Here is a 17333-nt window from a genome sequence, read left to right on the forward strand (position 1 = left end):
ATATTCAAGATCTGAGAAAGCCCTAAATTACCAGAACCCAAGGACAAGAGCAGCTCAATTTTGACTTCTGACACTAACATATTCATCTGTAAAATGAAAATAATGCCAATCAATACGATTTTTCCCAGTACTGTGAGTTCATGGAAAAAATAATTTTTCTTTTAGAAGAAATAAAAAGCATAGGTCGCTAAAATACAGGTCAAACTTTGATACAAAAAACTACAAGCAGGCCAGCCCCATGCAGCCGCGGTTAAGTTCGCACGTTCCACTTCGGTGGCCCGGGATTCGCAGGTTCAGATCCCGCGTGTGGATCTACGCACTGCTTGTGGCAGGTGTCCCACATGTAAAATGGAGGAAGATGGGCACACACGTTAGCTCAGGGCCAGTCTTACTCAGCAAGGAGGATTGGTGGCGGATGTTAGCTCAGGACTAACCTTCCTCAAAAAAAAAAAAAAATACAAGGGATTGTTCCAAATCCCTTTCTTTTTCATCCTTCAATTCGGCTGAAGAAAATATTAACAGATCCCTGAAATCTGATGACTGTTTGGCTGGGTCTTTAGTTTCAGTGGATTGTAACTGCATCTTTATACACGGCAGCCATATATTTCACTCCGCAAGTATGAGAAAATCTAACGATGTTGTGGCAGAGGCCTCAATTACCTTTTACTACATCTATGACCCTAAAGTTCCTCTGTAACAAATCCAAAAAAGATTCTAAATACAGTCATGCATCACTTAACGACGGGGATATATTCTGAGAAATGCGTTGTTAGGTGATTCTGTCATTGTATGAACATCATAGAGCGTGCTTACACAAACCCATGTGGTATAGCCTACTACACACCTAGGTACGTGGTACTAATCTTAGGGGATCACTGCCATATATGTGGTCTGTTGTTGACCAAAAACGTCCTTATGTGGTACATGACTGTAAACCCTCCTCTGAGAAATATAGATTGCTACACACCTACAACAATGACTAGACTTCTCTGTGGCATATGCTAAATTGATAGTGTCAAGATAAAACCAGATTAGGAGAAAATGAATTCACTTTTCCAAGAAGGGGAACACATTTTGAGCTTGAAGCTTAACTGCATGCTACAGTGTGATCATGAGTTCTTTTTTTTCCCCCTAAACTGTCTTTAAAATCACTTTCTCTTCTTAATAGAGAATCAGAAGATCGCTATGCAAGCACTGTAACGTTTCCACTTTAGGCGCAGGGCAGCTCAGTGAGCAAAGGCTGAAGGTCAAGCCTCGTTTCACCATCGTCATGCCCACCTAACACCACATGGCCCAAGTGATGACCCAAATCAACATCTCCAACTCACCTAGGGTTTACCTCGTCCAAAATCATAGGAGACATGAAAGTACAGTGCAATGCTGATGGGGTGGGATCTGTAAAAATGCCAAAATAATTGAATTGAACAAAATATGTAGAGGAAACAGTGGGAGGACACATCCCACTTTTTATGTCGTGTCCCACTTTTATGTTGTGGGCTCTGCCACGACATCATTGAATGAATTTTATTTTTAAAACTTCAATCTCAAAAAATATTTACCTAAGACCTGATGAGAGGACATGAATCTCTCTTTTTAAATACGTATTCTGTATATACATTTACCTAGTAGTTAGCCACAAAGCTGTTGATTCATTCTGATAGTTGACATTTTCCAAAGACGTCAAATACTGTTATAAAAATGCAAATTTTATCCCTATCCACATGATGTGAACATTTTAAATGATCATAATAAGAAGATATGGAAAGGACAACATGGTTACAAAGGACATCTGGATGAAATAAGGATCAAACTGCACTGGGAAAGAATTCCTTTATTTTATTTTTATTTTTATTTTCTTTAAAGATTGGCATCTGAGCTAACAACTGTCGCCAGTCTCCTTTTTTTTCCCTGCTTTTTTCTCCCCAAGTCCCCTCAGTACATAGTTGCATATTTTAGTTGTGGGTCCTTATTGTTTTGGCACGTGGGACGCCAGTCAGCATGGCCTGATGAGCGGTGCCATGTCCACACCTGGGATGCGAACCAGCGAAACCCTGGGCCAAAGAAGCAGAGTGCGTGAACTTAACCACTCGGCCACAGGGCCAGCACCCAGAAATTCCTTTAAATAGAAACTAAAGCAAAAGGCAGTGGAAACTCTAAACCCCCTTGGTGTGTTTCCTTCATTCAGCCTGCCATCTTTAACTAAAAACTTACTATGTACCAGTCATTGTTTCTCCTCAAACTCAGTCGGCGCATCTTTGAGCCACCATTTCCTTGGTAGAACGGTGACTAAACTTTAGCAGGCTTATAAACATAAATTGCTGGGCCTACCCCCAGGGTTCCTGCTTCAGCAGATCTGGGGTGGAACCTGAAATTTTACATTTATAATAAGTTCCCAGGATGCTGTTGCTGCTGGCCTGGGAACCATACATCTGAGAACCACTTTCTTAGTAAAAATTCCATCTTTCCCAGGAAGACTTCCTAGACTGGAAGATCTTTTTCTCCCTTAAATTCTTCTATAATTTTTTTAAACCATACTTCTAATATTTAACACACAATTGCTTTGCAACAGAGTAGTGTACATGTCTTACGATCCTAACTAGATCGTAAACTCTTTGAGTATAAAAACTGGGTCTTGACATTCATCTTTGTACCTCATACAGGTCTTATACCTGGTAGATGCCCAACAGACAAGTTTTTGATTGGTTTCATACACTGAATATTTACATTAAAACTATGATATGAATCTATCTGCAATAAGCAGAATGCTTCTTTGACAGTCTGATGCATACATTCTGACGGGGCAGGGGGTGCTTGTGCTCACACACACACACACTCTTTCTTCTCTCATTTACTACAGCAAAAATTCCTTTAGAAGCTTTAACATCTTGTGTTCATTCCAATCAACATGACTCACGTGGTATCTTAACAGAAAGGACTTTAAGACTTTTAAAAAGTGAAAATGCCATTTCCTCTGTTCCTCCCCTTAATAACCTTTAATTCCACAGTTCAAAATCTGATAAAATGTAATAAGGCAGAGATGCATATCAAAACCCCAACCATTGTACTTAAAAGGGCTGCCTCATATGGCTCCAAATTTCCTTACATTCAAATAGGAGTTTTAAAATTTCTTCAGTAAATGGAAAAACAAGTAATAATTACATTATCATAACTATTCTTACGAGACATTAGAACAGCTCATAGGGTAGTTAAGAGAAAGGTACGTTTACACCTCAGAATTCTGTTGTCTACCTCAATCCAATCTTCGTTCTCAATCTTCTCTTTTCCGAAATGGAATCATACTCTCAAATATAGGTACTTAACACTATTACTCATTATCAAACTGGATATCCTGCACTTAAACATTAAATAATATACTTCAAATTAAAATTTCTCATCAACTCTCTTTGTAACCCTAATCATGATCGAGTTCTCCATTTCCTTCACACAGTTCAGCCATGTTTACACATTTAGAGAAGCATTGGCAATCACTGACTAGACTCCCACACTCCACCTGCAGTTCAGTATGTTGACTGGAACTGCTGCTGCCACCACAGGTATTTTCACAATACAGATGAACTTTCTCAGATGTTGGCAAGGAGGATCAGAGAAGTATGGAAGTATTATGAATCCATGTGATATATATAAGGAAGGGAGACTACTGGTTCAACTCTTTAAGCTGTATTTGCACTGCACCCAATCTCATAGTGCAGGTACTAAGTAATCCTAAAGAAGAATGCTAAGCTTACAAGTCAAGAAACGGCATAAGTATCATTTAGATCACACAAGGCAAATAAATCTGGTACTCAAGATACCAGTCCAGTCTCTTTTGCCCATGGCCAAAATCTCTAATCAACCAGAACACTCTTTCCTGTTGTACCCATACTCCACACCAAACCCTTCCAATCCAAAGGATCTGGCATCTGAAGAAAAATCCATTCCCATGCCTGATTTAGAGTTGGGAGAATTAAAGTCAGGAAAGCTTCAAGGTAAGTTTTCATGTGTTTCTGCATTCCCTTGACCTCACACTCTTCAGGTAATAAAAAACAGTGATCACTGCATATAATAAAAAATTAACTCGAGGAGCTGGGCCAGTGACGTAGTGGTTAAGTTCACACACTCTGCTTCAGCAGCCCAGGGTTCACAGGTTCAGGTCCCAGGTGTAGACCTACATACCTCTCATCAAGCCACGCTGTGGTGGCGTCCCACATATAAAACAGAAGATGACTGGCACAGATGTTAGCTCAGTGACAATCTTCCTCAAGCAAAAAGAGGAGGATTAGCAACAGATGTTAGCTCAGGGCCAATCTTCCTCACCAAAAAAATATATATATATTAACTCGAAAGTCACAATTGAAAGAGATGGGTTTGAAGAGAGAAAAAACAAAGGCTTAATACACAGTTCTGGAAAAGTACAGTCTAATTATTTTTTTCAAATGAATCTTTCTCTAAAGCATCTTTCCCTAAAGAATCTTTCCCTGCCTATTCACATTACCTTAATGAGAAAAAAGGAAGACTAAATGGAAGGGAAGGAGTGGTGGGGTCTGTGATCCACAGCTGCCACAACTGACCCTCCCCTTATTGGGGTAATTCCCTCTCTTCCACAATTCCTTTTCCACACCCACCAACAACTGATCACAAGCCTTTCTACCTATAGGTGGTTTTCAAAGCATGATCCCCAGGAGGAGACACAAAAAGGTTATGGGAGGCTGGTAAACCACCGTTTCTTGATTAGGCGCTGGGGCTGTGAACACACAGCAAGCAGAATATGTACACCTTTCTGTCTGTATGTTATAGTTCGATGTGAAGTTAAAAAAAAGGCCCTCACGCTAGGCTACAGCAAATGGACTAAGGTAAGGGGGTGAGCAGCTTTCTTGAAGCAGTGTGCTTTAGGGGAAGAGGCTTTGGAGAGAGATCCAGGATTAAGACCAAGCCTGTCAATACTTGCTGTTTTCAGAAACACGATCATGAATAGCTCCTAATACCTAAGCAGCGGCCCATCCTCACAATACCCATTCCACGTGCAATCAGAAGATAACATACCTGCCCTAACACCATCTCTACTTATCTGACAAGCACAGCACTCAGGAAATTTGGCAATATGTACAAACTAAGTCACATGAGTTAGATAATAACTAGCTAGATTTATCAAGTGCTTATTCTATATGCCAGGCATCGTTCCAACAGTGTTTCATTTAATCACAGGAAGCTGGTAACACTAATATCTACTTTTAATAGATGAGGAGAATGGAGCACAGAAGGATTAAGGAACTAGTCAAAATATGTAGCTTGTCAGGGACAGAGGAAGGACTTAAGTCCAGGCATCCTTGCTCACAAGTGAGCCACGTCACTCATCCTCACACTGTTCTGCCGGGAGGTGAGTATGTGTACCTGACCATCTGAGGACTGACTGAGGAAGAGGTTACGGAGGAGGCAGCTGGGTATCACTGACTGATACATTAAATCAAATTCATTCTCCTACATCTTGAATCTCACGCCACTTACAGTCTTTAGATTCTCACTAATTCAGTCCTCTGTGAGGATGAGGCCCCAGTCACGTGGACTCTGGGTGACTAGGTCTCCTGTCAGACACCTTGCCATGAACCCTGCCCTGCTCTGGTAAACAATCCCTGTGTAGGAGCCAAGCACACCAGCCACCCAACAGGATGCCTGCTCTGCCCTCCTCTCTTGACTCTGCCCAGTCTGGCACTTCAGCTGAGGGACAGACTCCTAAGCAGAGTGGTTTTTTGATCCATACAAAGTTAGCTTAAATGTACAATAAAATCAACCAGTACTACCGCTTTGACTTCAAATGAGGAACTAGCTGGGAGATAATTTAACTTTCAGATTGAGATAAAAGCTACATGAAAATTCAGGATGATGTGCAGTTCCTAATTATAATCCAGATTATTTTCCACTCCCATCTCCCTGTACTTCAAAGAACAAAGCATTTAGCACCCAGCACAGAAAAGGCACTCAGTAACTGAAAGAACGAATGAATGACTGGCAAGTCTTCATTAAATCTGTGAAATACAGAAAAATTCCTGTTATAAAGTTAAATAAAAAGAACAAGACACAAAATTGTATATGCACTTTGATAAGTGTGCTTTTTAAAAACCAAATGTAAAAAAAAGAACTGGAAAGAAATATCAGAACATCTTTGAGTAGCAAAACCAAGATCGCTTTTCCTCTTATTCTTCTCTGTTTCCTAGTTTTCAACAATAGGTATGTATTGTTTACAAATAATGGGTAAAACTACTTTGTTTTTTTTAAACTCTTGCTGCCAAACCAGTAATGATCACTTGATTTCTTTACTCTATAACCATTCTGCAGGCTCTATTGCAAGGGAATTGTCAGAGTCAAAACAATTTCAGACAGCTGAAAGGAAAAGCAAAGTGCTCACCCAGTAAGACTGCAATTCTCCTCACATTATTTTTCCTTCAACGTAACTGTTATCATTAATATTTATATAAGCCAGCAAAAGAATACAGCTACAGCTACATACTCTTCCAAAGTACCTAACTAAAAACAAAACTCCCCAATTTCCTTTTATTTGGGGACTTAGTTGAGTACCTACTAGCAACAGAACAAGCATAACAATGAGAGGATTTCTAAGCTACACACACTACACCTTTTTCGAAAAGGTGGTACTCAAAGGCCATCTAACCAAGTACCAGCATGCGGACAACGCAGAGATAAGAAAAAGAAAGATGAGACTCCAGGAGATCCCCAACCTAATAAATGAATCAGTGGCCCTGAGGAGAAGAGTCACAATAAACAGTGGCTCTAACTATTTCATATCTAAACTTTAACCTGAACACGAGGCAGCAGGGCCAGACCTGCTAATTCAAGGTTGCAAGGCTCTCCATGGAACTCTCACTCACAAGAAGGGGCACTGCTTATCTTTCCGCCTTAGTAAAACGATTCATCCTTTCTGGAATCAGCTAGAGGACCAGCAATTTAGATAAAAAACTTTCATCATTTTAAGGTCTAATATCAGACCTCAATCTACAGTCTTTTTCCCCTATGTATGATTTTTACAACCTATCTCCATGTTTCATAGAAATTAATAACAACCACACGATTATTCTTAAGACTTCCAAAAGTTAGAAACACATTAGCGACAAAATATTACACAACTTTTAAAGTTTAACTCTGATGTCAAGCCAGGCTGTCACTAGCGTTTGGACCTTAACAAAAGTATCAGTAGTCCACATCTGGTTAAGAAGTTGGAAGCTGAGCTGTTGGGTTAGGGCCATCATCTCTGGAATCATTCACAGTTCTCTCATTCTCTGCAAAGCATGTGATTAGGGCACACAGTTACAAAGCAAAGGAGAAGTCGTCTTGAAGAGCTATTGCAGAAATTCCGATTCAACACATTTGCTCACTCTACCTATCTGACCAAAAACGGCTCTGCGGTATTGACAGTTTTCAGTGCTCCCACTCTCCCCATCAAAACTGTCACTATTCTTACCAAAACTGTATCATTCATGAGAAGCATGTTTCAAAAAATACCTTGCAGCTATCTCCATCTCTCTTCCATTTGGATGTAAGGCTACAACATAATTAAACTTTCCTGTAGATGCTTTGAAACAGATGCAGCCTGAATTACTCAAAGTGCAAAGGAGAGCTGCACAGGCAGGGTCAAGTCCTAAGATGCTGTCTGTATCAAGACATGGCAGCTCACGTGCTCAAGCCACACTGAAGCTTTAGCTCCCTTAGCTGAGCACTGAGACCCTCAGCAATAAGCCTTCTTGTTGTTCTGCATGTTCTCATATGCTTGTTCCACTCAGGTAAACTACACACCTGTGTCCCATGCTGGACTGGTCTCTGAGTCCTCCTGGAGCAGAGTTTTATCATAAAAAGGCCTTTCTCTCCCTCTCTCTCTTACATTTATAAAATCTTTTTAAACATTTTTTAAGCATTTATAATTTTTTTAACATTTATAACATGGGGATACAACCATTTATCTCAGAGAGGAATAAATAATTCAATCAAATTACTGTAAATGGTATCACACAAACAATAACTATTATTATTGCAACTGTTATAGCCATTGGGATCATTTTGGAATTACTGGAGTTATTCATTAATCCATGTTGTAATTAAGCCACCAAATGGGATTAAACAAAATAAAAAGCATTTGACACCCTTCTACAGTTTATAAAGATATCTCATTGGTTTTACAGAATAATTTATGAACTTCCTTTTAAAATATGCTATCTAGGGCTGGCCCGGTAGCACAGTGGTTAAGTGCGCACATCCCACTTCTCCGTGGCCCGGGGTTAGCTGGTTCGGATCCCGGGTGCGGACATGGCACCGCTTGGTAAAAGCCATGCTATGGTAGGCATCCCACGTATAAAGTAGAGGAAGATGGCCATGGATGTTAGCTCAGGCCCAGTCTTCCTCAGCAAAAAGAGGAGGACTGGCAGCAGTTAGCTCAGGGCTAATCTTCCTCAAATAAACAAATAAATAAATAAATAAAATATGCTATCTAAAGACTCAGGACTCCATTCATTTATCCTTTCAAATATGCGATGTGCCAGGCCCTGTTCAGGATGCTGATGATACAGGCAAAAACAGAATTTGTGTGCTAACAGTCTCAAGGTAGCTGTGGTGATGGTGTGATGGAGCTGTCAGTGTTGTAGGGTGGGAGGAGTGGGAGAGGGTCTTACTAGAAGTACCCAGAGTATTAAGGCCCTTTCTTTGCTCACCAGTGGTGATATGAAAGCTGCAGAAGACAAAGAAGTCTTATCTGGAGCATGTGGCACCCCTGCCCATGGAGATATGGCAGCCCACATCACAACTTCCACTACTCCTACCCTAGTCCAAGCCCCACGTTTTACCAAGACTTCTTACTTGTATCTCACTCATTCTTGGCCTGCTACAAGTCCATTCAATGGAATAGTCAACACACAGAGCAGAATAAAGTTAATGAGAGTTATTCAAGGAAATCTATGTAGGGCTTAAGTTAAGAGATAAGTTAGTGACCGAAGATGCTTCTCCCCTGTTCTCCTTCAGTTTCGGTTTGACAGGCAACAACAGTGACACTACCATAATATAACTAAAATTAAAACCTTCTCATATAATAAGTTGATCACTGGCAAATTAAGTGAAAAAGACTCAAAGTGCTTTAAGAGTTCTAATAGCTACAAAAACTAAGAAGGCTGCTTGGGAGTGGATAAAAATCAATGCATGAGAAGAAAAGCTGGGAAATGAGAGGCTGGGAAAAGGATATTCAGCTCTGAATCAGCAGGCTCTCATTTCTCTGAGTCAGTTCCTCATGACAAGGCTGAGTACTAGGAACTCAGGAGATGCCAGCAACTAGATGAGCAGCCACTGTCAGCAGTATCTCTGCTGAGAAAGGGTGTCATACAAGGGAAAAGAACCCTGGACTAGAAGGCAAGAGCTGTGTCTAGTTCCGGCCCAGTCATTCACTAGCCACATGACTGGGGAAAGACACTCGGCCTCTCTGAGCCTCAGTTTCCTCATGTGGAAATAAATGGGTGATGATGATACTTACTCCACCTATCTTAGAAGGTTGCTAAAAATGGTAAATGTGAGCATGTGGAAGTCCCTCTGAAAAACTGTACAGCTCTAGACAAATGTGATGTGGTTTTTTTTTATATACATGCATCCAAAAGCACTCACTGTCCTATTTGAGTTGCTAAGCTCATAGATGACTGCATGGTATTTATACAACATGAAGCCAACATAAATAACTTTGGCCACAATGACATCTGGCAAATAATTTTATCCAAGAAAGTCAGTCACCTCCCCACTCCCTACCCCAAACACAGCCAATTCTCTGGAAGCTCCAGGCAATTAAGCCCTCTAAAAACAGACTTACTGCAAAGTCCCTTGGGAACAATAAACTCCAGAACAAATTATTGCAACAGCTAGAAAATCATATCTATGAAATGATTAGCTTTCAAATTAACAGTCTTTCTTCCTTTCAAATCCATATTCTTTCTTTCACTGATAAATCCCTTTTCCATCTCCTGTGTACCTTCAATCATACCAATTTCCCCTCCTAAAATACCCTTCATCTAACTTCTTTCAGGACCCAAACCAAGGACCAACTATCCCATAAAAACTTCCCACAATTACCCTTTGCTGAAGATTTTCAACATCTATATTGGAAAGACAGAACGGCCTCTACATACAAGGCCACCAAAGGATTCTCTATTTGTTTCTTATAGCCCAGAATCTCCCCAACGATAATGGTTCAACTTTTCCCCTTGGTTACACCTTAGAACCACAGTCCCTGTGTCTTATACACCTCGACGGTCACTTGGAGGGAAGAACGGCTGGAGGCCATGCACAATTTCCATAAAAGAACACATGTGGAAGTGGTATTTATTTAAAGCAACCTTGAATCTGCATTTCCGTTATAAATAATTTTCAGATTTTAAGGTTTTAGCTGCCATTGTAAGGTATTAATGTCTCCTCACACTTCATCACATACATCAGAATGTTAGAATATCCCTTATGAACTTCTAAATCAGATGATGAACTTCTTAAGGATGTGGACACCACATCTTTAATTTCTTTTGTGTTTCGCTTGTGTAGCTAAACTAATCCTGAGCAGAGAAAAGGCACTTGGTAGATGGCTCTTAAGTTAGAACTAACCTCTTTTCTGTCATATTTACTAAGGCTGCCTCACAAATAGCTGTTCACCTATGTTCTGGCAATAGTCACTCTCTCAGGGACAACAAAACCTCATTATACTATGGCTCAAGGCGACACAGATTCACATGCTCCTTTGAAAAATAATTACACATTTAAAAAATCTGACTGTGTTTGATTAGTCCAAAACACAAGCTAATGATAACCCTGATATCAATTCTTAAAGGGATGCAATTATATTCCATCCAGTAGAACCGTCATGAATGCTGACTTTATTTTATTTATTACAGAAGAATTTGTAAAGAAAAAGAATAAACTTCTTCTTAGGGAGAAGTCTTCTTAGCAGTGACAATTTTTAGCACGCATGACTGTATTCCTTTTGTTAATGAGAGCTACAATCAGGTACACTAGCAACTTCAACAGCATTACAAATATACGTGGACCCAAGAACTTGATCTTTAGAAGTAATACCATCTAACAGTCATTTTCAAATTATTCCCTGGAAATTCAAAGGGAGCAATGAAACACTATCCAACAGAAATATATGGTGAGCTACATACATAACTTAAAATTTTCTAGTACTCACTAGAAAATTTTAAAAAAGCAAAAATAAACCAGTGAAATGAATTTAAATAATTTATTTTATTTAACCCAACACATAGAAAATCTTATTTCAACATGTAATCAATATAAAAAAATTATTAATGAAATATTTTAATTCTTTTTTTCACACTGTCTTCAAAATCCAGCGTGAATTTTACACTTAGAGAACATCTCAATTCAGACTAGCCACATTTCAAGTGCCCGTCAGCCACATGTGGCTAGTGGCTAAAAAAGTGGGCTCTAGAAAATTCTTAAGAATTACAGTGGTAGTGTATGTATATGATGCCTCGCCTCCACTTCTTAACCCCACCACAACAACCAATGAGAAAAGATACAAAACTTAATCTGGTGACCAGTGGGAAAGTCTGGAAGGCTAGAATCAGAGTGTCCAGAGTTGTGAGTGAAACCTTTACAAGAGCCAAGAGGAAGCTGGCTCATCTCCCCAACTCCCACACAAACAGAACTGAGAAGAATCATTACCTCTATTTACTAAAACATAAGTATGCAATTCGCCAATCTCAAATGCCATAATAATGAAAATCACATGACAAGGGAACTGAAAATTAAAGAAATATGGGCACCAAGAAATATCAAAGAGCACTCCGGATGTATAACATCAATCTAGCATTCTGTAGAAGAAAAAGTATCTCATGACAATTAGTCAACACTTTGTGGCAACTCGATCATTCACTCCTTCCCTCCTCTCCTCTCCCTAAACCTAATAAACAAACAAATCTTGATTGTTTCTCCATGTCCTTCCCATGGTACAAAGGGGGTGGGGCTTGTAAACCAAAAATGTACATTGTATTCTGTGTAGTAAAGAACTCTGCCACTCATGTGATACTTTGCACAGGCCTCTCTAATACCCACTTCTACACCTGGACTTTTAAGATTCCTGGATCATGTCTTAGCGCTCTTGGAACCCTTGGAAACATGCACACAGCTGCACCCAGTGGGCACTGACACTGTCTTTGTTAGCTCTCTGATCTAAATATCACTACATCGTCCCCTCAGAGCTCCACGTTTCTATGAATAGTCGATCCAACAACAAATGTGCTGTTCTTTGCCTTCTTTCACAGCCTTCATTTCTACCCCCATCCATTTTCCAATATGACTTTGACTGCAACCTCCTATCCTTACAGCCATCCTATTCCCTCCAAGCCTGCCCTCTGACTTTACATAATCTTCCAGTGCCTTCCTGTATCAAACCCACCCTGGCTTTTCTTCTTTACCTTTCAAGCCCTACAAAGTCATCCCTTTGATTCGCCACCTCATCAGTCCTGCAGTTGGAACAGCCCTCAAAACTCATTCTGGGATCAGCTGCCCATCACCTTCTTCACTCTAAGGCTGCTGAGTGCTGTACAGTATTTCCATTGTACAATCGATTCTCGTGATTCTATAAAGTCTCTGCGAAAACCAAATTAGCGAATAATGAACCACTGCTTAGGGGAAATACAGGTTAGGTTCCTTCAAGCCTCTGGCCACACATTTTCCTCAACTGTTTTTATGTGTATTCCTGTTTAAAGACACTTTACTTAATATATATTGTTGCTTCATTAACATTGAAATCACAGCCAACAGCACTATAACTCATCCTGAACGAAGCTTATCTGACACATACATTTTTTCTGTAAGGCATATCACTGCCTTCTAGCCTTAGGAACACTAGACAGTGCTTCAGCACTATGCTTGGGGGCTATTTTAAATAGCGAAATCACCAAGAAAAAGCAAACACAAACACACAAAACCATCAACACTAAGTAGATTGCAAAAAGGACACTTATTTACAGTATGAGAGCCAACATAAGAAGGCAGAGTGTTGCCCTGCTTGACCTCAGCTGGGAACACGCATATCAGGTACCTCCAATATTTTGCCAATCTGCTCATGTCCCTGAATGACCATAAAAGCATCACGAGCATTGACTTTGGGGTTATAAACAAATTTTAGCAAGTAAGTGAATTTGCAAACATGAAATCCACGAATAAGAGGATCAACTGTACTTAGTACCTGATATGTTTTTTTGTGACCATTTCATCTACTGAACTGTGAGCTCCCTGAAAGTAGCTCAAGTCTTAGTCCTCCATTTGGTCCCATAAACTAGCATAGTGCTTCGTATCTAGAAGGCACTCACTGTTTGTTAACCAGAACCTTACCCACATTCACCTTTGGCTTCTCCTGTGGCAAAAAGTTTTGCTTCTTCTAGCCTAAGAAAAAGACTAGATAGACTCTGATCTCTGGGTCTCGCTGCCTCTCACCTGCTCTGGGACACTGTTCCATCAGTTGCCCCCACCACCACCACCTTTTAACTACTTTCAACCCTTCTATATATGGCCCGTAATGCACTCAAGATTATTGATTTATATAACTTTCATTTTTTATTCCACACAACACAGAGAATGTGTGGGAAATGAAGCACATAGGGTCATTACTGACGTCCATATCGACAGTCAGGGCAGGGAGGCATTACACTCTGTAAGCCGGTGGAAAGCAAAGACATTGCAAAAGAGCATTTCCTGCATTTTTAACAGTGGCCCGTTCTAACTGGTAAAATTCCTAATATCACAAACATACCAACATGAAAGCTCCTCAGGATTCTCAATACAGAAAAAACATCTAAAGCCTAGAGTATCCGTGGACACTAAAAATAAAAATGAAGTTATAGAGGGGACTGGAAGCAATACTGCCTGAGAGTGTTTAGGGAGAAACAACAAATTCCTATCAGAAAACTCCACCTTCTCATTTATTGCTGGCCCCACCCCCACCCATCTCTCACCCTAACACTCTCCATTCCACTGACTAGGTTTTCAGAAAAACAGTAAACAAATTCTAATCACGATAACTTGGCTTTTATTTTTAGAAAATCATCTGCATATAAAATGGAAAGATAAGCATAGAAAGTTATGAGCTCAAATGTCAAAATGACTTAAATATATATATTTAGTATCTAACTTTCCACATGGAAAGATAAAAACCTAAAAAGAGCTAAGTGAAAAATAAGACCTGAAAAATGACTCTACCAAGCTTAGAGACCTTAGTCATTTAACAAATGTTTACTGACACTTTTGTAAGGCCTCCTTGCTTCTATCTTTTGGTATACTGTTAGCTCCTATAACACACATTACAATAGAGGAACAGTATGGAATAAACCTTCATGAATGGAACCGCTCAAGGGTAGGGATGTACCTTATTCATTCTTGTATTCTACCAATTCATTATACCGGGAATATGGAAGATATTCAATAGATGCTGTTGAATGAAGATTTATTGTACAGGGTCCTATAAGTTCATTCATAAGTTTACTTTTAGAGTTCAGGACACATATCAGAAACATTATTATAAAGGGTGGTTGGTCCAAGTACCTGGCCGTCTTACCAAAACCAGGATAATCTGTAACATAGCCATTATTCTAAGAAATAAATGAACTAACTGTTCTTCATAACATAATACCTTAACATCTTACCTATGAAAAAATGTCTTCTAAGTGGTAAGAGCCTGCTATTTTACATAGACAGACAGACAGACACAGACACAGACACAGACACAGACACACACACACACACACACACACACACACACCCCTCCCAATCCTGCTCTTTCAGAGGCTCTGAGGGTAGGGGAGGATGGCAGGAGGCTGCTCAAAAACCGAGGGGATAAGCAGTTGCTGGAGGAAGGTACAGCTTCAAGAATAGTAATTAGAGTAGTTGAGATACCACAAACGCATCCGTCCCCTCTTGCTCTGGGAAACAGAGTGGTTCAATGAGGCACCACCTCCTGATGTGGAGAAACACACTGCTCCAATTTTTTCTGATTCCGTAAAGAAAAAAAAAAAACAATGACAAGGTGTGACTGGAGATCAGGAAAGGCCTGGTACGCCTGGGCAGAGGTTACGGTGCTCTCATCCCTTTTTGGCAGACAAGGGCAACACCGTGGAAGCGCTGATAAATGCATCTAATTAACTTGCCAGTCGGGGCCATCGTAGAAATGCTTAGAAAATTTTCATAAATTTCCCCGGATACCAGTCACAATTAAAGGTCACACCCAGTAGAAGACAGCACAACAAATTTAGCTAACACAGCTGAGCAGTTTGCTATGTGCCTAGCACAGTACTTTTCTCCCACTATCTCATCTAATAGGGGCTCTATTTCAATTTATAGATATGAAATCTGAGATGGGAAGTAATTTGCCCAAAATTGCATAGCTACTAAGAAGAGGTAGAGTTCAAATCCAACATGCATACACACATACTCTTAACTGCTATGCATCCTGCCTTGCTTTCTTCAGAAAGAAAAAAAGGCTATATAAACAAACTATAAATACTGAACATATATACACTGGCTCTATATGGAAAGTGCTTAGAACAGTGCCTATACATGGTCAGTGCTAAGTTTTATTATTACCATTATTCTATTAGGGCAGATTATATGTAGGAAGGCAGGAGCAAGCTCAGGAAATGGAACTTGTTTTTCAAACTATACTACTGTGAAAGTCCAGTTTGGAGTTAGGTAATCTTTGCTTTTCACTACTGCCCCTTGAAAATCCGATAAATTCTACAGCTATTAATTGTTAGTCTCACTTTTGTAGTACTCCAAACCTTTAATGGCTTTAAACAAAGGAATTACAGCAGCATAGCAAAGCCCTTCTGCCTTCGTAAGCATTATTTTCACCAGGAACACCCCCTACCACTCGGGTGACTGCCAGGACTAAGCCAGATCACCAGCACCCCTGGAGTAGAAAAAGATTCTCATCCCTTTCACCCAGAAACTATTCTATTCTTACATAAGCTTTTCCTTTACACTGTTTTTATTCTTCACTAAACGCGTAGCATGTAGGAGGAAGAAGTCAAACGGCTTCTACTGCTACATTATGGCCACAGCACACCTGATTGCCAACAAAAGCTCAATGCCAGGAAATCCTGTGAGTGTGTCTTTAGAGAGCTGGGGCCAGGAGGCTGTGACAGCTATTAGGTTAAATCCAGACTGTCTTCAACATGAACCGGGTGTTCCCCGTGAGTCTAGCCTGTGCTATGTGGAACCCACTTTAACCTGTTCTTAGAGAACACAGCAACTTTTCAAGAGGCCTGTCCATATGTACTGCCTCTTCCAGGGAATCAACCACACTAAGCAATAATGTGCTACAACTCTAAAAGCTTCCACAAGAAACCTAGGCTAAACTAGGACATGACCTTTTCTATCATCTCCCTTCTCCTAAAATTACCCCATCAAAAGCCCTAAGTGAACACTAAAAAGGTCTTCACTAAAGGAAAGGAAAGCTGAGGTCAAAGACATTAAGTTTACATCATGAGCTAATGGGCCTTTTGCTTATTCATTTATTCAAACATTTCCCAAATACCTACATATGTGCCAGGTGCTATATTCCAAACTGAACAGTACAGACGTGGCACGGTCATCCCTGCCCTCGCAGTGGAGTGGTAGGGTCATGCACAGGCAATTACAATCCAGCAGGTTGGGGCGCTAAGTGTAAAGATGAGTATGAGAAGGAGCAGGGTTATCTAGCCCACTGGGGGTGGGGGTGCTACGAGCAAAAGCTTCCAGCCATCAGGGCACTCACCATGTACCAGGCACTTTTCTAACTTTTCAAGAACAAACCCACTTAAATCTCATAACCACACCACGAGGTGGTTACTATTATTCCCAGCGTACCAACGAGAAAACAGCAGCACAGCACAGAGTGGCTCCATAACTTGTTCAAGATCATAGAGTTATTAAGTGATGACATCAAGACTGGAAACCTGAAGTCTGGTTCCAGAGCCCAGGCCTCACCTAACCACCACCCTAGGTAGGAGTCAGCAGGTTAAAGGTGAAAGGGAGGAGGTGAATTCCAGGCAAAGAAGTCTTTATTAAAGGGAAAGCTCAAAATTGTTTGAGGAACTAGACAAATTCACTTTGACTGGTTTAAAAACGGAGAGTCCGGGGAGAGCAAAGAGAAATGAAACAGGGCCAGCCATGTGCAGGAGTCTGGACTTGATTTTCAAGAGTTACATGTTATAGTTCTGAGCACTCAATACCAGAAAAGAGCACAAATCTATTGAAAATAACACAAAGGTTCAACAACACACAAAAGAATGCAGATTTATGATCAGTAA

The 17333-nt window shown here is 40.3% G+C and overlaps 1 protein-coding gene across 2 annotated transcripts in view; it reads right to left on the reverse strand.

Annotated features, from left to right (window-relative positions):
• FNIP2 (folliculin interacting protein 2) overlaps positions 1-17333 on the reverse strand; it is a 129314-nt gene that overhangs the window by 90013 nt on the left and 21968 nt on the right. The window lies entirely within an intron of this gene.

Source organism: Equus przewalskii, chromosome 2, assembly GCF_037783145.1.
Source record: "Equus przewalskii isolate Varuska chromosome 2, EquPr2, whole genome shotgun sequence".
Classification (NCBI taxonomy): Eukaryota; Metazoa; Chordata; class Mammalia; order Perissodactyla; family Equidae; genus Equus; species Equus przewalskii.